The 22,052-nt window shown below is 48.4% G+C and overlaps 1 long non-coding RNA gene across 1 annotated transcript; it reads left to right on the top strand.

Moving 5' to 3' along the window:
* Positions 1 to 3,708: 3,708 nt before the first annotated feature.
* Positions 3,709 to 15,991, top strand: LOC125109373 (uncharacterized). The gene is made up of 3 exons (XR_007130208.1): positions 3,709 to 3,893; positions 9,056 to 9,131; positions 15,156 to 15,991. It is a non-coding gene; the product is annotated as an uncharacterized LOC125109373 (long non-coding RNA).
* Positions 15,992 to 22,052: the final 6,061 nt, after the last annotated feature.

Raw genomic sequence — 22,052 nt, 5'->3', positions numbered from 1 at the left:
CAAGCAAGTACTTCTGTTATCTTCAATGTTCTAAACAACCCACGAGCAAAAAGACAGAGAAAAGAATTCAAACCCAGGAAAGATGAGCCAAAGAGATCCCTAGCCAGGCCATCTCCCTGTCCCATGAAAGCCTTGCTTCACCCAGGCTGGCCCTCTAACTCTCCTCCAGGACCGCATCATGTCCTCAGAATTGGGTAGGACTTCCTCTCTGACATAGTTTCTAGATACAGCGTCAAAAGAAGAACACCAATCACTGAGTGGAGATGAGGGGGTCTTGTCAGTCACTCTGCCATCCAGGGACACACTCCCCCCCACCCTCCCCACCAGGCAAACCCAGAGAAGAGTAACTCAGATTGGATTTGTCTGGACAGAGAAAGACTCATCGAGCTGCTACTCGCCATAGCACACAGGGGGACGGCTGCACCTAACAGATGAGGCATGACAATGTAACAAGGTAAAATCGCGATTTCCGTAAAAATACTAAAAAATGAACACGTGTTAACGAAATTATTTTGCACAAATGATATGACAGAACCAGGCAGATAGATGTTATAACTGGTTCAAAGGAAAAGTCAAAACAGCACAAATTTACAGGGAGTAAGGGAATGTTGAGATGAATTGCAAATGAAGACAGAAGTGGTTCTTTTTTTCCTGCTAACGTGGTGGGGGTGGGAAGAAGTCAAATCTCTACCAGATAGGACTGAATTTACATATCTATCAATTACCTATAATTTACTGAGTTGCAAAATAGCTTGAAGACTGCGAATAGGGCTTGAATCTCATAACCCTGGAGGATGTGCTGTAGATGATACCATAGTATGATTCAGTTTTCCACTGAAACACAAAACTGTTTACACACGAAGCTCTTAACCCATGGGAGACCCCATTCATTTGATTAATGCTTCCCTCATACCAGCTTCTTGGAGTGTACCCCACACGCACCCGATCCCCACCAGCCCTCCACCCAGCAGATAAGGCTGGGAGCAGATGTTCATTTGACAACAGGTATAAGGTGGGTTGGGGACTTGGGTTCCAGGTGTGACTCATCATTAACTTAGAGCAGCAACAGCATGGCCTGGATCAGGCTACCTATTTCTCTAGGTCTCTTCATTAAAATGAGAAGAGACAACTGTGGGTGCCCTGTCCAGTTTCTAGAGCTCAAAAGTTCCAGAATTCCAGGGAGTAAGAAGCTGATGCTCATAAATCTTAAACTAGCCTAAGGACTTCTGGCAAGTACCTAAGAGGCAACCCACAGATTGGCCTTACCAATTCAGTCACTGCCCTAGAGTAAACGGCAAGTAAGATACTATCTTTAGGGGGTGCCTGAGTGGCTCAGTTGGTTAAGCGTCTGCCTTCGGCTCCGGTCATGATCCCAGGGTCCTGGGATCCAGTCCCACATGGGGCTCCTTGCTCAGGGAGGAGCCTGCTTCTCTCTCTCCCTCAGCCTGACACTTCCCTTGTTTGTGCCTTCTCTCTCTCTCTCTCTCTGTCAAATGAATAAATAAGAAAAAAAAAATTTTTTTAAAGATACTGTCTTTGGGGTTCTTCCTTTGTTTTTTAAGATTTTTATTTATTTATTTGTGAGAGAGCCAGCGAAGCAGGGGGATCAGCAGGCAGAGGGAGAAGCAGGCTCCCGCTAAGCGGAAGCCCCATGCGGGACTCGATTCCAGGATCCTGAGATCATGCGCTGAGCCAAAGGCAGCCGCTCAACCTGTTGTTCCACCCAGGTGTCCCTTTGTTTGGTATTCTTCCCGACTCCCTCCCACCAGCTTTTAACAGTTTAGAGCCCCTGATCAATACTGTAGAGGTTTGATTCACTGGCTGAGAAGATCTCTTTTCCTTTTTCACGCGGTTTTCCACAGAGCGGACACAGAGCAAGACCGTGCACGGATCTCTCGCTTCCTACTCCAGATGCGGTGTTTTCCCCAGGATGGCCCGACCCAACGGCTCTAAATGTGCGGTGTGGCATGGCAGAAATCCCGACAAGGCTCAGAGAGGCTGGGAGGCCAGCTCTGGCTGCACACCCGAGCCGTCAACGCACTACCCCAGGGATCACCAGGGCACGTGCCACTTCCTGGGCGCGTCCCGCGGGGCCCCCACGCTAACACCCTGCAGGAAAAAGTGTGAGTCACGCCGGGGGCGGGGCCGCAGGAGGCCAATTCCGGGGGAGCAATTAACGCGACAACTCCAGCAGGCCTGTGCCCGGGGGCTGGGCCCACAAACAAAGTCCACAGCCTCTCCGCCCAGCCCAGGCGTCTCCTGGCCCCAGGAGCAGGAGTAGGAGGAGCTAAACAGGAGAAGGGGGAGGAGAGGGATTCTAGTTTCTAGTCGCTTCAGCCCTAAATTCTCCCTGAGACTGCCAGAGAAGATGCTAATAAAAGACCAATTGTGTGGCCTAAGTGTTTTCTTCGGACTTCTGCCCGGGAGAACTGGTTAGGAAGCGCAGAAGCAAGGTCACACCAGTCCCGTCCTATGGCAACACCTTTTGCTCGCTACTGACCCCTCCTGTGGTGATGGGGCAGCTCGTGGAGGCCCCCGGCGGCCGGCGGGAGAAGTAAGATTGACCTGGACGCACTACTGGGCTCTTAACCCCAACATCCGTTGGAGGATGGTCTTCCCTAAAGCTCAGGCCACAGACTCAGAGGCTCAAATTTTGGCAATTCCCTTCCCTCCAAGGGGCCCCAAAGCCGTTCACCCGGGACTTCTCTTTTGCCTGAGTCTCCCTAACATTTTGTCCTGGGGAAATGGAGGGGGGCATTGAGGGCCCTTAGGGGAATGAACTGAACATAGGTGTTAGGAACCTTACCCTAGCAGAGTAAAGGGTGGGTCTGGGGGCAAGGCTAAGGTCAGCCAGGGATCCTTAAAGGTTATTTACGAATGCCCTAGTAGGTGCTGACTCTAGCCGGGAGCTTTAGGAAATACCCCATGGAAGGATCTGCAGGAGGGCAAGGGCAGTAAATGGAGAGAAGAGGGTCGGGCCTCCTGAAGGGCTGCATGGGGTAGTGGGAGTAGAAGGAGAGAGCACACTAGCCCCACTTCCCCCTCCACACCCTTCTTTCTTGGGAGAATTGATTTTTGCTGACAAAGTAAATGCCGCGGCCTTCTGGCAAAACAGGACTCTAAGCAGAAGGGCAAGTGTGGGACACAGAAAAGAGAATGAATGTTGATCTGAGTACAGTGAGAGATGGGTTCGGGGCCGTGGCTGAGAAGAAGGACGTCGGCATCCATCTATCTGTTCAGAGCCCGGCTTGGGCTCTGCGGAGCTGTGATCTCACACAAGATGCTTTGTCTCTTCTGCCTTGGTTTCTTCACCTATAGAGAGAAGGCAACACCTCTCCCATGAAATTTCAAAGTTTTTGTTTTTAATGATTAAATGATTTCAACTGCTGAGTGTCTAGTAGTTCAGGAAATACAAGCTCAAAAAAAAAAGTAATAGACAACTGAATGCTGTAAAAATAACTGCATTGATTGTTATGTCAGCCAACATTGTGTTCAACAATCTGCATAATCTCATTTAATCTTCTCAGCAGCCCCATGAGGTAAGTATATTATGATCTCTGGTTTCCTGTTGAGTGAACTGAAGCACAGGATGCTTAAACACTCGCCCAGAGTCACACAGCGAATAAGTGGTAGAGCCAGGACTCAAACCTGATTCCAAAATCATGGACCTTGGCAATCACACGGATGACTTCACAGCGTGCCCAGGTCAGGGCATAGGAAAAAATATCTTAGCCTGAGCTACAGAGTTGCCAGATTTGATAATCACTGAAGCCACAGTTATAGATGGAATTATCCAGAAGAAGTGAATACAGTTGAGGAGAGAAGGAAATATGGACATTTACAGTGCAGAAGAAGAGAAGCCCTGAGCAGACTGAACAGGAACAGCCAGAGAGGTAAGAGGGGGAGAAATCAAGGGAGGAGGGCAGGCTTCCAGGAGGGGATGTCAGCAGGAGCACACTGAGTAGCCAGCTGTGGCTTGAGATGAGCCCAATGATGAGTCCTTCAATGGCGAGTGCAGGGGAGGGGCAGAGGCCAGGTGGAAGGGACAGTTAGAAACAGACCTCAGATGAGCCCTGGAAGGAGAAAGGGTGGGTGATGGTTACAGGTAGGTGCAGAGGAGAGGGGACGTGGCCTCTGGATTTCTGAGGAATGCCTTGAGATGGAGAAAGCCTTCTTCCAGCAGCAGGAAAGGACATACGTTCTTAGTGAGAATGCAGGAGTGTGACAGGTTTTATGTTCAAGAGCCCCTCTTGGGGTGCCTGGGTGGCTCAGTGGGTTAAAGCCTCTGCCTTCGGCTCAGGTCATGATCTCGGGGTCCTGGGATCGAGCCCCACATCGGGCTCTCTGCTCAGTGGGGAGCCTGCTTCCTCCTCTCTCTCTGCCTGCCTCTCTGCCTATTTGTGATCTCTGTCAAATAAATAAATAAAATTTAAAAAAAAAAAAAAAGAGCCCCTCTTTCCTCTGTGACATTGGAAGTTAGCTGCAAAGGGCAAGTGGTGGGAGCTGGGTAGGCAGTTGGAGGGTGATGGTGAAGACCAGAAACCAATACTGTGAGGAAGAGGGCAAAGAGTGTCAGGCTAGCCAGGCTAAATAATAGGACTGCCAAGCCAGGGTAAGCTCCAGCGGAGGTGAGAAACTGTGCATTGGGAATGGCCAGTGGTCTCATTTTGGGGGTGCTTTCCCAACAGCTTCATGAGCCCCTGACAGGGTCACCCACCATCCCAGTTTCCCCAGGGTGGTTCCGGTTTTAGTGCTTCAAGTCTGGGATCCCAGGAGTTCTGTTAGAAAGAAGAGGGGTGGCCATGGAGCTCAAGGCCCACAATGTCCATCAGAGACGCAACAGAGGGCAAGTGGGGTACGAAGGCTATGATAAAAACGATCCCACTTTTGTTTTTCACCTCCTCAAATTCTCACTGTCTCTCTTCTGCCTGAGATACATTATGTATGTACTCATTACCTCTAATCAAGATTAGAGTAAACCTTCGGTCATATCTTCATAAAAATCCTCTCTCCAAGCATGTCGACCCCCTGACCCGCAGAACACAGTTTGTACTCTCCTATTCCCAGTCCTTGAAATACAACACCCCCCCAACCCGCCCACCTTCTAACAGGTAGCCAGACCCCCCCCAATCCTTCAGACCCCAGCCCAAACCTAATCACTTAGTCTATAACCACATAATATTAGTCCCCCAAAGAACCTTTAAGACCATCCAGTCCAGTATCATGTGTCTTCAGGGATCTCCCTGTGTAGACATCATTTCTGGAGAGTGGGTCCAATTTTACCCTTCTCGGGGGTCCTCTTAGCCCCCAGCTCGATGACTGATACACACAACAGATGCTCACTAAGTACTTATCGACTGACAGATTAATCAATAAATGCTCACAGACTGCGGAGTGAGTGTAACCCACCCTGCTTTTGAATCTGCAGACGAGCTCTCAGGAGAGACAGCTGGGGAAGGTGGGGAGGAGAGGCTGGCTGGGAACCAGGGAGGCACTGCTGGGCCACCCTGGGATGCTGGTGGTGGGGAACAAACGATTACAAAGCTGAAAGCCCCAGAGATTATCACCCCTGAACGGACATGTCAAATGACAAATTACAACCCTTGACCGTCTTCTGTCATACGCTTTGATATCATCTCTGCTAAAGGGACTGGGCCTTCTGCTACCCCCATCCCCGGCCGTTTTTATCCCCGCTCTTAAAGTCTGGATCTGTGGTGGGAGGGAAATGAACAGGGATCTTTGGTATGGCCCACAGAGACCTCTCTCCCAGAAGCTGCCCTTCGGGCCCTGGGAGGGGTGGGAACACCAGCCCGGATAGATCCTTTGCATTCTTGATGGCCCCAATGCAGCAGGAGGAGGGCTGGATTTCCCCTGATTCCTTTGGATTTCCAAAGAGCCTAGAAAGATCTTAAGGATTCTGGATCCACTCTAAGCTTCGCAGTTAGGTCTCTTTTTAGTGATCAGCGGTCCTGGCCAGGCTTGTTGGTTCTGAGAGTTCATCAACCAGTGAGCAAATATTTACTGAGGGCCTGCTCATTGGGAGACAGCAGAACGAGCACCGGGGAGAACCCCCGTGAGGAGTTCACAGAGCAGTGGAGGTCTCAACACTGCAACCGTTAGCGAATGATAGGACAGTCATGGTCTGTGCGGCTCAGACTGCCCTGGTCTTCCCCCCGCCAAAGGCCTCCAAATTCTCTTCAAAGCCTTGACAGCACCAGCTACTGGGATAGATGCCACCAGGCAGCAGAGGAAGACGGGGCCTTTCCTGGTATTGAGGATGTAAGGGGAGGAACGGAGGGGCAAGACCTTAGGGGGCCTTAAGGGGCAGCCAGCTTAAGACTAGGAAAGGAACATAAACAGATAAACATACAGGGAAGCACCAGGCAGGGATAGACAGACAGGTGGGTTTAAGTCTCCAGCTGACCAGATCCCCCTACCCTCACCCCTCAGGCCACAGGCTCTAGCCTGGAATTTTCCTCCAATTGGTTATGATGAGGTTCAAGGATACACTACCCCAAAACATGGCTTCTTGGCATCTTGAATATTTTAGGCTGAGGGCACTGGAGAATAAAGCAGAAGCTGGAAGGTCACTCCAAGCCCCCCACCCTCTTTCCTGAAACAAATCATGAAACCCTCCTGTGAGAGGCGCCCTCCCTGTACCCAGAGGAAAGGAGCATCCTTATATCTAAAGACAAAGGGACACCAAGAAGAACCCTACAAAGAGGCCTTCCTAAATCTCCCCCAGGTTGCGGCAATCACGTCATACTCCTTCACTCCTTTGTCTTACTCCTCCAGGACTATCCCCTCTAAGTCAAACCTAGCATAAAAGACTAGCGTTTCTTCAGGCCTTTCATTGCCTTGTGAAGGTTCTGGCGTCACAAAAAACTTGGAAGAAATACGTCTGTGTGCTTTTCTCCTGTTAACCTGTCTTTGTTGGTTTAATTTTCAGACATGGCTAGGGACCCTAAGAGGGCTGAGGAAAACATTTTTTTCCCTAAGGTTACTTGAGTCAATGCTTCCCCCTCCACCACCCACCCCTGCTTCCACAAGCCAGGCCTCCACCCTCACAGTCCAAGGAGCCCCAGGAATGGACATGGCACTTTTCAGTGTGGCCCAGAGTCATTCAGGAGGAGGACCTTGAGGGATGGAGAGGAGCGAGAGTGGCCCAGGTATGAAGAAGGATGGGAGAGAAAGCTCTAGACAGACATGAGCAGGGATGGTGGCCAGACAGGCTGGAGGGTGGGTCCCGAAGGATGATGTGGAGGTTGGGGGCCTGCTGGGCAGAGTGCAGGAGTGAACCCTCCCTCCGGGGCCCTGGGGAGGGGAGCTAGGTGGAGGTGGGGTCCTGGCAGGCTGGCCTAGCCTCTGAGCCCTGCAGGAGGCCAGCAGCTGTGCGACTGGCTGTACACTCCTTCCCTCCCCAGTAATCCCTTTCCACTTTATAAAGCAGATCTGGGGCTGCACACTCAGATTACACTGTGACTCGCCAGTAGCCCATCCTATAGCTGGCTTTATTTCATTTTCTGATTTTGTCCACATCTCCTCCAACCATTCTATCCTTTCGACTTGTTAGAAACCCTCAGCTTTTCTTACTTCCCATTTTTAAAAATGTCTGAAAGCTCGCTCACTGCTGTGATTCTGGCTCTGGGGAGGAATGGCAGCTCAAGGCCCCCAAATCTCTACTTTTCAGAATTTGTATTAGACGCCCCAGCCGGCAACTTTTGAATTTTAAACCAGACAAAGGCAAGGTTCTGGATGTTCTCATGGCAACCCTGATTTACGTCCCAGAAGGAGCCTTCTGGATCGCCAACTGGATGGGTGGGGGGGGGAGGTTTTTCACGGGGCAATGTTTGCATCAAAGGCCTGTTTGCTGGCCACCTCAGGGATCTGCTGGGGCCTGAGACAGCCTGCCTCCCCCTCCTTGCCCCACCCAACCTCTGACTCTGCCAGCCTTGCTCCTTCCTGCTGCACCAAGGTGGGAGCCGCCCTCCCCGACTCAGTCCTTTGTGACTCAGTGGAAGCCAGTGGCCACTTCCCCCCCACCCCACCCACACTCACATTCCAGTAGTCAGCTCACTGGCTTCCTGGCACTCACCCCACACCCACCAGGCCTCTGCCTAGAGTAAATAGTCATCTCTCTATGGGATGACTTACCAGGGTGAGGGCCAGCCCCGTATTAGAAGGTGTCACGTGTATCCAAGCCTCTGAGTGCATGCCTTTCTTTCCACAGCTAATAACTGACCTCTGCGAATCTTCCTTTTGACCCCTGACTGACCTGGGACATTTTGTTTAAGGGAACTAGAAACCTATGCCTCCCTGTTGTTCTTAGCATAGTGCTAGCTCAAAACATTTGAATTTTGAAAAGTTTTTTTAAAAAGAAGGGATGAATGCATGGAGAGTAATTTAGGGCTCCCCCCAGGCATCCCCAGCACCTGACAGAGCCAGCTACCTCCCTAAGGGCTCATTGGGGCCAAGTTAAAGGTGGAGTTGGTGATCCTAGGGCCGAAGCCCCAGGTCTTCCACTCTAAGGTCTCAAGTGCATTGTGTGACCCAGCTAGGCCTCCGTGCCTCACCTGTACACTGGGTATGATCATTCTGTAGCCTCATTAGTTCCAGGATGTACAGGTTTTTACCTTTTAATCGCTCGGAAACTGGGATATGGTGGGATGTCTTCCAATTGGTGCAGAAGTAGGGGACTGTGTTAGTGTTTGTTGCAATGCCCCTCCCTACGGGAGCCTGCCTCCCATCTGTGGAGCTCGGGGTGGCCATGTGACAGGCTGTGGCCAGTGCAGTGTGTAGGGAAGTGACAGGTATCACATCCTGGCAGAGGCTTTAAAAGGCAGCCAGCAAAGTTCCAGATAGAGGCTGTTCGGTGGGCCTGGAGCCCATGGTGAAGACAATGAGGGGTCTATGGGCATTTAAGGGGAGAGGAAAATAAACTTTTCTTTGTTGGCCATGGAACTTTGGGTTCTGTTTTGACAGCACAATCTCCCGTATCCTGACTGGTATTGCCTCTTCCAGTTAATTGATAGTTTTTTTTTTTTTTCTTTCTTAGTGGTGTGTAATGGTGCAACTCACAATCAATGGGGTCAGCGATTCAGTGAAACACGGTGGCTCCTGTCACAGACCAAGTGAGCTCATCCCTTAGCACAGTGCCTTGTGGGCAGTAAGTGTTTGAGTCACCTTTGCCACTGTTGTATTTCTAGCTCTCTGCACATTGCCAGTGTTCATTATAAGTTTGGAGTCATGATCTGATGACACAGAAAGTCAACAGCCCCCTCAGATCCCTTGTGGAATGAGAAAGGGTGTAAATAAGTTAAAGCAAATTAAAATGTGGCTTCGGCACTCACTATGGTTGGTTCTTTGGAGGTGTAGCTGTTTCAGAGGGCCTTCCTGAAAGTCCGCCATTAAAAAAGCCGCTTATTTAGGTAGGTAATTAAGAACGCTGATTTTTTTTCTTGCTTTCTTTTTTTTTTTTAAAAAGATTTTATTTATTTATGTATTTGACAGACAGAGATCACAAGTAGTCGGAGAGGCAGGCAGAGAGAGAGGAGAAAGCAGGCTCCCCGCCAAGCAGAGAGTCCGATGCGGGGCTCGATCCCAGGATTCAGGAACCATGACCCGAGCTGAAGGCAGAGGCTTTAACCCACCGAGCCACCCAGGCACCCCTGATTTTTTTTCTTGTTAATCAACAGTTTGTCACCTGATATAGGAGAAGGTGGGAGAAACTACGAAACCGAGGGATGGTAAATTTTTGGTGCCACAAAATAAAGAAACTCCACCCTCTTTAAAATGGGGCAAAATGTAAAAGTCTTCCATTTCTGCAGAACTTGGTATGGGACGCAGATCCAGTCTGAAGAGATCAGACTTCCAGCTAATTCTTTACCTTCTGTATTGTACTCCTATGTTTTGGAATAGCGCTCTCCAGGACCTGCAGACCTGAAGGCCATGAGAGAGCTCGCATGTGGGGCTGAGCCAAAGCACAACTGTGAGGACAGCCAGGCCGACCTCTGCCCTTTCATGGGCACGGCCTACTCCTTGGACATCCACTCCCCTGAAGCCACTGGCATCCACCCACCTCCTCCTTCACTTCTCCCTCTCAGGAAAATGACAAAAGTCATTTATCCTCAAGTGTTAGTGATGTATGCATTACTTCCTCAGGAGCATGTGTAATCTTAAAAGGGAATCTGGAAAGAGAAAAAGGAAATGACAGGACAGTTTGCAGAGTTGTGTTAGGAATCTATTAACTGCAAGAAACAGAAACTCAAACTGATGTGGGTTTGAAAGAAAAGGCTTACTAATAGGAAACTGGGATTCACATGAAACTTGGTTGCATATAGTACAGTATGGTTGTGGCCTCAAGGAAACAGAAAAGTTCTCAGTAGCTACCCTCTTGAACTCCCTCTTACTCTCCAGGGTTCCCTGGGCTCTCATCTCTCCTGCCTGTGTCCACCTCAGCCTTTTCTCTCGGCAGACCACTTCCTTCACTCACTTATCTGCACACGACCCCATCGTGACTGCCCTAAAATGGTGGCCCCAGAACCTCATGACCACGTGGCTTTCTAGGTCAAGCCTCAATACCAACTAACTAGAGTCTTTCTGACCTAATTCCTAATACCTGAGAGGGAGGACCTGGCTTCCTCCAGCCTATAGGCAATTCCATGGGGATCAGTTGACCACATTGGGCTCAGTCATCATGGTGCTGTCACTATTGGACCAGTCAGTTTCTCTAAAAGACAGTATGGCTGATGCGTCATATAGAATTTGGTTCAGCTGCATGTGGCAGAATACCCAAAATAAGAGCAGCCTGAAAAATAGAAATATAGGAAGAAATATAGAAATATATATATATTTCTATATGTAGAAATATATATATATATATAGAAATATAGAAATTTCTCATCCAAGAGTTGAGCAGTCTAGGACTGGTATTGTGTGAACTCTTTTTTAATATAATTTTTTTATTTTTTTATTTTTATTTTTTTTTAAAGATTTTATTTATTTATTTGACAGAGAGAGATCACAAGTAGACAGAGAGGCAGGCAGAGAGAGAGAGAGAGGGAAGCAGGCTCCCCGCAGAGCAGAGAGCCCGACGCGGGCCTCGATCCCAGGACCCTGAGATCATGACCTGAGCCGAAGGCAGCGGCTTAACCCACTGAGCCACCCAGGCGCCCTAATATAATTTTTTTAAAGATATATTTTTTTGAGAGAGGAAAAAGAGAGAGACAGCATGAGCAAGGGGAGGGGCAGAGGGAAAGGGAGAAAAAGAATCTCAAGCAGACTCCCTGTTGAGCACAGAGCCTGATGCAGGATTCAATCTCTCAACCCCAAGATCATGACCTGAGCTGAAATCAAGAGTTGGACACTCAACTGACTGAGCCACCCAGGCATGCCTAGTGTGGCCTCTTGATCATTATCTCGTTATGCAGCTTCTATCCTCAAATTTACCTCATGGTCCAAGATGGCTGCTGAAGCACCAGTCATCACAGCACATTGGGTTGCAGGCTGGAAGGAAGAAAAGAAAGACTAAAGATCGCTCGAACTTCCTGCTGAGTCAGCTCCCTTTAAGCAGCCTTCTCAGTAGTCTCACAGAACACTCCTGCTTGCATCATTGCCAAAATCTAGTCACATAGTCATACCAAGATGCAAAAAAATTTAGAAAATGGAAAGGTTTTTTTTTAGGAAGACACATTGCCACCCAGAATATAACCCAAGTTCTGCCACCAAAAAAAGAAACAAGGAGAGATATTGAGGAACACTCAGAATCTCAGGCATAGTTGGGAAGGAAATGTAGGACATCTTTAGTATGTGTTTAAGTTTTCTTTTTCTATAAGAAAGCTGTGCCACTTTGGCCAGTTGAAAAAATAAGTAAAAGAACCACTTTGGGGGAAAAAGAAAACCTCTGAAAAAGAAAGATCAGTGTTTAAGCCAGAATTAGTTTCTGGAGGTAGAATTTCAGGCATCAGAGAGATAAAGGCGGGTGTTTTAGAAGTGGGAGTAGAGACCTTGCCAGAGAATCTTGCCATTCCACGTGGACATATGGAAGTCTTATCCAGTTTGTGTGAGAGTTTTTAGGCATGGATGGCAGGCAATAATGAAAGAAGTAAATATATACCATATTTCGCTGATTATAGGATGACCCCCCCATATTTATACTTCTGAAATCAGAGAGGATGTGTCTCATAATTAGTGGTGGTCTCAAGAACATTTTTTCTTTCATAGTGTTACATAAAATATGCTGTACTTTATAACTGTGGTATCTGAGATTTAATAAAATATAATATGTTTCATCTTGGGGCGCCTGGGTGGCTCAGTGGGTTAAAGCCTCTGCCTTCAGCTCAGGTCCTGATTCCAGGGTTCTGGGATTGAGCCCCGCATCAGGTTCTCTGCTCAGCGGGGAGCCCGCTTCCTCTTCTCTCTCTCTGCTTGCCTCTCTGCTTACTTGTGATCTCTGTCTGTCAAATAAACAAAATCTTAAAAAATAATAATAATATGTTTCATCCTACCCTCCTTGATACCTATTTGTTTCCCTTCCAGGGAAGTTACAGTAGAAACTTGAGGCCTGACATGGACAGTGATCTCTCTGACCATTGTATTCCTGGGTCTTCATTAGAAATTCTCAGCTCTCTCAGTTATATTTCTGGGAATCTACTCTCCTGTCAAACCAGTAAGGATCCTATTGTATCAGTAAAGAATTTGTTTGGCTGCAAATAAGAAGAAAATCCGAACAGTGTCTTACACTAACTTGCTTAACCCTAGGGCTGGTGCAGCTGCTCAAATACATTATTAGATACCCAGGTGTCTTCTACCATTTTGCTCTACCATCCTCAGCCCATGACTTTAGTCCTCATGGTCACAGTATGACTGCTGCAATTTCTGGCCTCACATCCTTGATCCAGGCAGGAAGAAGGAAGAAGGGTAAAGGGCTCATCGGTCCTTTTGCTTTTGTCTTTTTTTTTTTAAGTCAGGAAAACAAGCTTTTCCAGAAATCTCCCTTGGCTGACTTTGCCTACATCTCATAGGTCACTGTGGTGTCCCATGCTGAGCTAGAAAAGGTGATGAAAAAGACAAAATTGTGGATGAAGATGAGAAGCAACAGTATCTGCTCTGCTGAAGGAACAGAACAATGCAGTTCTGTGAGCGCACTGTGCGAATGTGTGTAGCAGCACTGGTGGTGGGACTCAGAAGGAAGAGGGGATACATTTCCCACTTAGAGAGATTTGTCTCTCCTGAGAATGTGACAGAAGCCATTCGGTACACACTGAGACAAAGTCTGGGTTTCTTCACACTTGTCTCCAAATATCTAGCCAACTCAAGAAACAGGAATGATCTCATGGACTCTAGTCATGTGTTACTACTACCTCTCAAATAAGAGGGAAATAAAATGCTTCAGGTCAGGGTGATGAACCTCTAAGTCACAGAGTAGAGACTCTGTTCTTCCCAGAGAGACTGAAATGACTCCAGGAAGACAGTAGATAACAAGGAAACGGGATTGCTAGATGGGAAGCCAGAAGATGGAGAGTCTCCTTAACCACACACTTGTGTCTCGAGGGCAGCCTCTAGCTGTGGGCAAGGCCCAGCCGGGTTCTCATACCTAGGGGAGGGGCAAGTGGGGCTGGATCAGAGGAGGGACCCTGGGGGTGGGGGTTGGCTGTGGGGGAAACAAGCACATTAACAAGGATGTCACCCTCTATCTTCTTATCAGTCTGATGGTCTGGCTTTTTCAAACAGCTTTTCATCCTAGGCTTGTCAACTGATGTGTCAATGTAATTCCTCTTGGAAATGGCAGAAAAGTTATACACGCTCCCAGAATTTACTGGTATTTACAGTAGTAGATTGCAGAAATGGCCCCAATCTTTCGTCACTCCCTTTGTAAACACTGCTTTGCCAGACGACTTTTCAGCCCCTCCCACCAATAGCAACAGGCTATACTTCTCTTGGATTCAGGCTGCCCTAGTGACTTGCTTTGCCCAGTACAGCACAGTGGGTACTGTTCGTACAGTTCCCAGCCTAGGCCTCAGGTGAATGAGCCCACTTCTCTCTCGGGACGTCATGTGAATGGACCGGGCTAGCCTGCCATAGATCAAGGGGCCACGTTATGCAGGGGACCTGCCCCAGCGGGGGCCACCCTAGACCAGCCCGCCCCTGGGTGATCGGGCAGCTGACGGCAGAGCGTGAGTGAGCTGGCCTAAGTGTGCCAACCTGCAGAATCACGAGCTAAATAATGGTTGTTGTTTTAGGCCACTGAGTTTTGGATGGTTAAACAGAAAGAGCTAACTGATAGACTTACTACGTGCCAGCCACTGGCTATGTACTTTATGTAATTGTCCTATTTCCTTTAACTGTATTAGTACTTATCAGTGTGTAAAATGTTTTGGAGGGGGAGAAGTAGCTCCCAGCCCACCCCTCAGTTTGCTTCTGCCTGTTCTTCCATTCTGATTGAATTTCTGTACAGCCATTTGCACCACAGAGCTTTCAGGCTCTGACAAAAGGACTGGAATGTTCTGTGATAACCTCCTCTCACTCCCCAGTCTCCTGTCACTTAAAGGTGTGTGTGGTTAGGGAAGTGGCACTCCGGTTGGAATCCATCCAACTTCTCATTCTACGAGGGAGCTTTCTTGCTGTGTTTAAGTACGAGTAAGTTCCTAGAGGTGGGGGACCAAGAGATGACCCTTTCATGTACTTACCAGACAGTCCAGAGCACCAAGGGAAGAATGAAAGATACTCGATACTTTCGATGCAGAAAGAAGTGGCATAGAAGAAAGGCGGTAGCGGAAAGCCTTTGGGAGATGACAGTCACCAAAGCAAGTGACCATGATAAGTGCCAAGCCAGGGCAGCCCAACCCCCAAGAGCAGGGCGTGGCCTCAGGCTGGAGGTGCTCCTGCTGGGACAGCCTCCCCCCCAATGCCCCCCCCCCCCCCCCCCCCCCCCCCGCGTGGATATCCTCACTCCAGATCTCACTGTGGGATGCAAAGCACAGTTTGCTGCAGCCCCTTGGGGTAACAGACACTTATTTAAAGTCAAGGTGTCTGCCAAAAGATAATAGCTTTAAATGTAAAATTACAAATCATTATGGGTAATGTGATGCAAATTGCAAGAGAAGCATTGGCAGTATTTTACTTTGATTTCATTTTTGCTTTTCTTCCATCGCCAGCCCTGTCTAAAGTCGCTGCTAGGGACGCCTTGCTCACGCACCATTTACCCTTCAGCCCTGGCACCAATACTGTCCACTCCAGGAGGACATGAGTGGAGGCCAAGGAAGCTGTGAAGGAGCCCTCCTACCCACACCAACTGGGGTTATTTCTAAGAAACCCAGCCTTCGCTTTTTCAATGTTGGTTCCTTCATTTACTCTATGTGCCATGCCTGGATGTGTTCAATTCCTGTTGGGACTTGGAAGGCAATTTTAATGGTTATTCCAAAAGGCATCCTTCATCAAATGCTAAACGAAGGCTTTTAAATAACCAATGGACTGGATTTGTTTCCTTTACTGTCTCTAGGCCTCTGCTGATGGAGGAAAGACTCGTAAGTCCCTGGGTCCTTACAAGGTTCAAACTTCAGTTCTGTGTTCTTTCTTCCCAAGAGCCAGGGGAAATTGAAAAGTGGCCATTTCTCAAAGGCTTCTCTTTACCGCCATGGGGAGCTTGATGTTGCTGCATTTAAGATTGGTCTCTAAGCAGCAAAACTAGAGGAGAAAGGAATAAGCAGCAAAACCCCCCAAAACTGAAGTGTTAAAACTCTCTTTGAAATGTTCTACATCAAAGTTCTTTCAGGGAAGGAGGCTTGAGTTGGCTGACCACTCATTTATTCAGAGAAGCCGTAGGAACGTAATCCCAGATGAAGTCGACATCTCCGAGGGGCAGCGGCTGAGAGGAAACTCGACAAAGTTTTCTGGAGTTTTCCTTGAGAACTGTCTCCTTGAGGGGCTGTGTGGGTCTCACTTCATCTTCCTTTCTCTCAGCTCCCCTGCAGCCACCTACTTCAGAGGAGCTCGGTGCTCCTAATAACAAGGCAACCTGGAGGCTGAAAAGAGAGCTGATTTCCCAGAATCTCAGGTACTGAGAGGGGAGAGAGTGGGGACTTCCAGGACATGAGCTCACGTGAGCTCGTGAAATGTGGTTGTCCTGTGCCTCGCAGCTATGTCCATGTCCTGGTGACAGGGAAGGAAACCAGTTTCACTGGGAAACCCTGCAGAAGTTTTCACCGTGTTTTCATGGTAGGGGCTGAGCTTCCACACACTGGAAACATGGGCTTGACGCAGGTCAATCTGTGGCTGGGATGACTTATTCTAATGAAAGTGATCGAGTCAATTCCTAATCTTGGGAACTGCATTAAGTCAACAGCCCCAGGAGTCTCGCTTGGCTGTTTGTCACCTAAGCATTTGAGGTCATCTGTGGAAGAGGTCTGTCAGCCCAAGGTATCTCCTCCCTGAGACCTTTGGCTTTGGAAGTACACCTCAGACTGGTGTGAAACTTACCATTTCAAAAGAAGCTGCGACACTTGTCCGGATGGTCCTTAGCCCATCACGTTAGCCAACACCTAGAAACAAGGTGTCCTCAGCCATTAATATTGTTCACAGCACACCTGCATCAGAACAGCTTCTTCCCCAGCTTCTTGGCTCAGAGCACTGACCCAAGAAAATAATAATAGCAAAATTGTCTAGTAGTTCTTTAAGGCCGTGTGACAAATTATCTCAAAACTTCGCTGCTTCAAACAGCAATAACATTTATTATCTAACACAGTTTCTGTGGATCAGAAATTCAGGAGTAACTTAGCTTAATAGTTGTGGTTCAGGGTCTCCCGTGAGGTTTTAGTCAAGATACTAGCTAGCTGGGGCTGCCATCATCTGAAGGCTTGACAGGGGCCACAGGGGCACTTCCAACATGGCTCCCTTACCTGGTAGGCAACTTGATGCTGGCTATTGGTTGGAGATCTCAGCTCCTAAATTATGTGAAGGTATTACTTTTATTAAATATAAATATTTACTAATTATTAACACAATTAAATAAACAATTATTTAAGTAAAATACCAAGTAAATAAACATTCACTAGGAGGGATCTAAAACCAAACTTCCCTACTCCTGTAATTTCGTCAGCACTCCTTTATGGGGCCACCATGTCTGTCTCCCTCCACTGAGCTGCATGCTTGGCAGGGTCAGGAGCCTTGAGTTCCTGGGGTTTCCCATGCCTTGCAATCCCCTGGCCCTGCCCAGCCCTCTTTCCCCCATTGCCCAGGGGTTTTCTCAACATGACACGCACAGGCAGATCAAAATTAAGAGAATTCAGTAGAATCACATTCTAGCTGTGGGACATCCCACAATGGGGATGGACTGACTCTGAAGAGAATCTCCACACATGTCCAGTGAGAGTAAGCAGAAACATGGATCCCACTTGACAAATAAGTCCCCACATGGACTGATAACATCAAGGATGTGGAGAGCGGCAGTCAGTGGGAATGAAGGAACAGAAGCAGAGACCCCAGTGATTTCTTTTCTTTTCTTTTTTAAAAGATTTTATTTATTTATTTGACAGAGAGCTGGAGAGATCACAAGTAGGCAGAGAGGCAGGCAGAGAGAGAGGGGGAAGTAGGCTCCCCGCCAAGGAGAGAGCCCGATGTGGGGCTCGATCCTGGGACCTGGGATCATGACCTGAACGGAAGGCAGAGGCTCAACCCACTGAGCCACCCAGGTGCCCCCAGTGATTTCTTTTCTAAGCCAGGTCAGGGGCGTCACCCTTCCTGGAGTCCCAGGCAGAGTGGCCATGTCTGAAGGTGGCTGGCCACCCTCTGATGTAGTCCTGAGGGCTGACCTGTGGCTTGTCGCAGCGGAGAAATCAATCCCTGGCAGAGCTGTGAGAGGTACCTAGTGAAACAAATCCTTCTCCTTTAAAAGGAAAATGTGTTCTCTCCCACCCAGAATACCCACTGTGGGTTCATCCCTGCATGGGCGTTGGCAGGAAGGGGAAGAGGAACAGAGGAAGGAGGGGGCATTTCCTCTCACAGACTGGATTGCTGAAGCAGCTGCTCTAAGATTCCTCTTCTCGGGGGTCTCCCAGGCAGTAGCTTGTCCAGAAACTACTTTCTCACATCGCTCTCCCACTTGAGAATGTATTTCATCTCTCTTGTTTCTCATATCCCTTCTCCCTGCTTTAGCCATGCTGCTTGCCCAGGAAAGAAACCCATTTCACATTAAACTAGAAAAGGAACATATGGACATAGAATCACCATGAGGCCTGGCAATGCCACTCATAATTATATACCCCAAAGAATTGAAAACAGGTATTTAAACAAATACTTATAAATGTATGTTCACAGCACCATTATTCATACTAGCCAAAATGTAGAAACAACTCGAATGTCCATAAGAATGAACTAACAAAATCTGATAGGTATATTCATAGGGGGGGAATATTATTCAGCCCTAAAAAGGAATGAAACACTTAAACATTCTAAAACATGGATAAACCTTGAAAACATCATGCTGGGGCACCTGGGTGACTCAGTTGGTTAAGCCTCTGCCTTTGGCTCAGGTCATGTTCCCGGGGTCCTGGGATCGAGCCCTACATTGGGCTCCATGTTCAGCAGGGAGCTTGCTTCTCCCTTTCCCTCTACCTGGCGCTCCCCATGCTTGTGCTCTCTTTCTTTCTCTGTCAAATAATTAAAGAAAAAGAAAGAAAGAAAGAAAAAAAACCATCATGTTAGTGAAAGAACCCAGACACAAAAAGGTCATCTATTATATGATTCCATTTATACGAAACTTCCAGAATAAGTAAAGCTATAGAGACAGAAAGCAAACTACTAGATGCCAGGGGTTGAGAGGAAGGTAAGGATAGGAAGTGACTGCTTGATGGGCATGGTGTTTCCTTTTGGGGTGATGGTGATGAAAATGTCTTGGGATGGGACAGAAGCAATAACTACACAACATTGTGGCTGTACTCGGTACTGCTGAACCACACACTTTAAAATGGTTAATGGTTCATTTTAAGTTATGTGAAACTTATCTTAAAAAAATAATAAAGCCAATGTTAGAAAATAAAATCTAATAACAATTTGGGGGGGTGGGGAGAAAAAAAAGAAATGTTGAAAAGTCCAGGAGGAAAAGTCCAGGAGGGACCCTATTGGCTTCAGCCATGGCTGGTACCTGGTTCTGGGTGATGTTGTCAAAGTTTGGTCTCCCTCTCAGCTCCATGAGCATCTTGGCAGCCCTTGCCTGGTGGGAGGAGAGAGCCGAAGGATGCTTATTGAGCAAGAGGTAAGACTTCTTCCTACTTGGTCATGTGTCTGTCCTTGGACTAATCTCCCTGATGAGAGTGAGGAGACCATTGACTGGTCTGGCTCCAGTCCAGGATGGGGCAGGGGGAGGTGTCATGTCAGCACCACCAAATCTCAGGGGCTGAAGGGGTTACTGAGGAATGGGGCAAGGGTGATTCCCCGAAGGAAAGGGTGCTGAGTAGCAAAAGTAATCCTTCACAAAGCCTTCACTGGGCCCCCTTGCCATCTTCCCTGGGAGACCACCCCACTTCCCCACTTACCATGTGCCAAGGGCCAGCTCCTTCCCCAAAAACATCTCTGCCCAAGGTGGGGGGGGGGGCTAAGACCATTCTTATGTTAATCATTTTATCTCTGGTAAAAACATACCGGAGTGCTTAGAAAAATAGTAGGGGGAAAATATACAAAAATGATACCCAGGCTATCTATCATTGAGTGGTGGGATTATAGTTGATTTTCTGCTCCCTTTTTTACACCTTTTGTCTGAATTTCTTTTTATAGAGCATGTTCTACTTTTATATTCAGAAAGCAGCTTTTTTTTTCTTAAACAAGAAGCCTTCGTACTGTGGCATATTTCTTTTTATTTTTTTTCTTCAAAATTTAGCAAATGATGAAGAGAATTGAGATCCTGAATCCATCTTCAACATAGAATGACTTCTCTTTTTTCTTTAATTTTAGAACTTTTACCAAGTAAGCCCCCTCACACATTACAAGAAATGTGAATAAAAGAATTACTTAGTAGGTTTATAGATTTTACCCATAACATACTACCGTGCACATTTATTTAAAATAAAGCGGGCTGAAGGTGCCCTCCCCACTCCCAGCCGAGTTGGTTCTGAGGGCTGAGATCAGTCCCTCCACACATAGCCTGGGGCTGGAGCTGGGGGGTGCTGCCCGCCCTCAGTGGCTGCCCCTACAAACTCCTTCTTCTTATAAAAGCTTACCCACGCAGCCCAGCTACTGTGTGTTGGCAGCTCCGTGCTGCCACGTCAGATTTCTGAAGCCCCTCATGGGAACGTCCAAAGATTCTGAGTGACCTTGGCTTTGTGCGAAGCTAGGGGAACTTTCTGCTCTGCAGACTGGCTTGTGGGAGAGCTCTGAGCAGGGTAAAAATGACCCGCGCCTCCTGCTTTCCTCTTCCTGCTGGGTCCCTCCCGACTCCTCCACCACTTCCCCTGGGTCCTCTCTGGCCAGCTCAGCTTTTGTGTTTGGGCCAGGCGGGGGGTAAAAAAAGCATTTGGCTCAGCTCATTGTTTGTCAAGAGTCCAACATTACCAGGGGTCTCGCCTGGTTTCAAGTATTTCCCGGTGCCTTTCCTTGCTCCGTAGTCAAGTTTCTAGCCAGGATTTCTTGGCTCTGGGAAAGATTGAGTGCCTGTCTGAGCCTTCTAGGCCTGGGTTTCATTTACAGCCTCCTGGCTCTGACTGGGTGACAGTCCCAGCCCTCCCTGGTCAGCCCATCCTCTTCTGCTTGGCCAGCAGAGGAGGCCCTTTGTGTCTTCGAACTAGCGCTTGGAAGGGAAGAGTCTCCTCGTTTCTGTCCCCAGCGCTGTGTCCTGGGTTTCCTGCAGCCCCAGCAAAGGCTCAGGGGGAGCACTGTTCTTTCAAGAGCCAGCAAGCAATTTCTGCCTGCCTGCTAAGACAAGAATGCCAACCCAAAACGGCCCCAGTCCCAGTCAGACTGAGACCTGTTCAGCACCTGGTGCTTTCCTGCTAGAAATTTCCAGCTGTTCTGATCTCTCACACAGGGCTTGGCAAGGCTGCAAGGGAAGCAAATGGATTCAGGAAGCCTGTAGAACATCAGGCCTGGGCTGGTGGACACCTCTCCCTTTGCCTGCTTGGGGATGCCCTCATGGAGTCCCCAGGCACTTCCTGTCTTTGGATTCAGCCAGAGCACCTGATGGGGTTGCCCAGCCCTTAGAGTCTAAGTCCCAGGGAAGAGAGTACAGCTTATCATTGTGACATTGTGCCCCAGACAAGGTGTCCAAGGGTGGCCAGCCCAGTACAGAGAAAGGGTGTGAGCCAAGGCTGCAGGTTCCAGGAGCCACCTGGGAGCCTGTTCAGGACATGGACACAGAAACGAAGAAATCAGGGGAGCCCCCACTACCGTGTGTCCTCATGCCCATCAACAATGCCCTGCTACTTTAGGGGTTGGGGAGGCTATGAATGTTAGAATAATGTATCCTTGACCAAGACTTCCTCTCTTCCTCTTCTTGCAGAAGTATAATGTACTTCCTGAGCTCTTGGTTGCTTTTCTTTTGGGTACTATGATCAAAGGTTTGCATAGACACGTCAGTTTTTGTGGCCTATGGGCAGTGATTGTCAGGAGTGTGCAGTTTTAATTATTCGAGGAGGAAAAAGCCATTGTTGGTGAGGGTTTCCTCTTTACAAGTCTTACACTCCAGTAAGTATGTAGGAGATAAAATAGGTAGCTGGAAGGGTGCCCTGCCTGTGTTCCATCCTGCCAGCAGGGCGGATATTTCGAGCTCCCTTTCCCCCAGGGTTGCTAAACCCCACCAGCTGCCTTCTGCCTCAGAAGAGAGGAGCTGCAGGAAATGCATGTACAGCGGGTGTTCAGGAAAGCCTTGTTGGGCTCTTCCGTTGAACCCAGGGAATTCCCTGGATGGTGGGCGGAGCCGGAATGGTGGGTGGGAGGACCTGACTTCCCATCTGCTTGGGGGGCAGGTGGGGACAGGTCACGACGCTTTGGGTTTGGCCTGTCCTCCGGCTAATCTGGGAGGACTTTCCCGCCCTGCACTGATTGGGTCCTCACACCGGCCCCCTGAG

Source organism: Lutra lutra, chromosome 9, assembly GCF_902655055.1.
Source record: "Lutra lutra chromosome 9, mLutLut1.2, whole genome shotgun sequence".
NCBI classification, from domain to species: Eukaryota; Metazoa; Chordata; class Mammalia; order Carnivora; family Mustelidae; genus Lutra; species Lutra lutra.
Note: the sequence above shows the minus strand (reverse complement) of the source record. Positions and strands in the feature narration are given on the sequence as shown.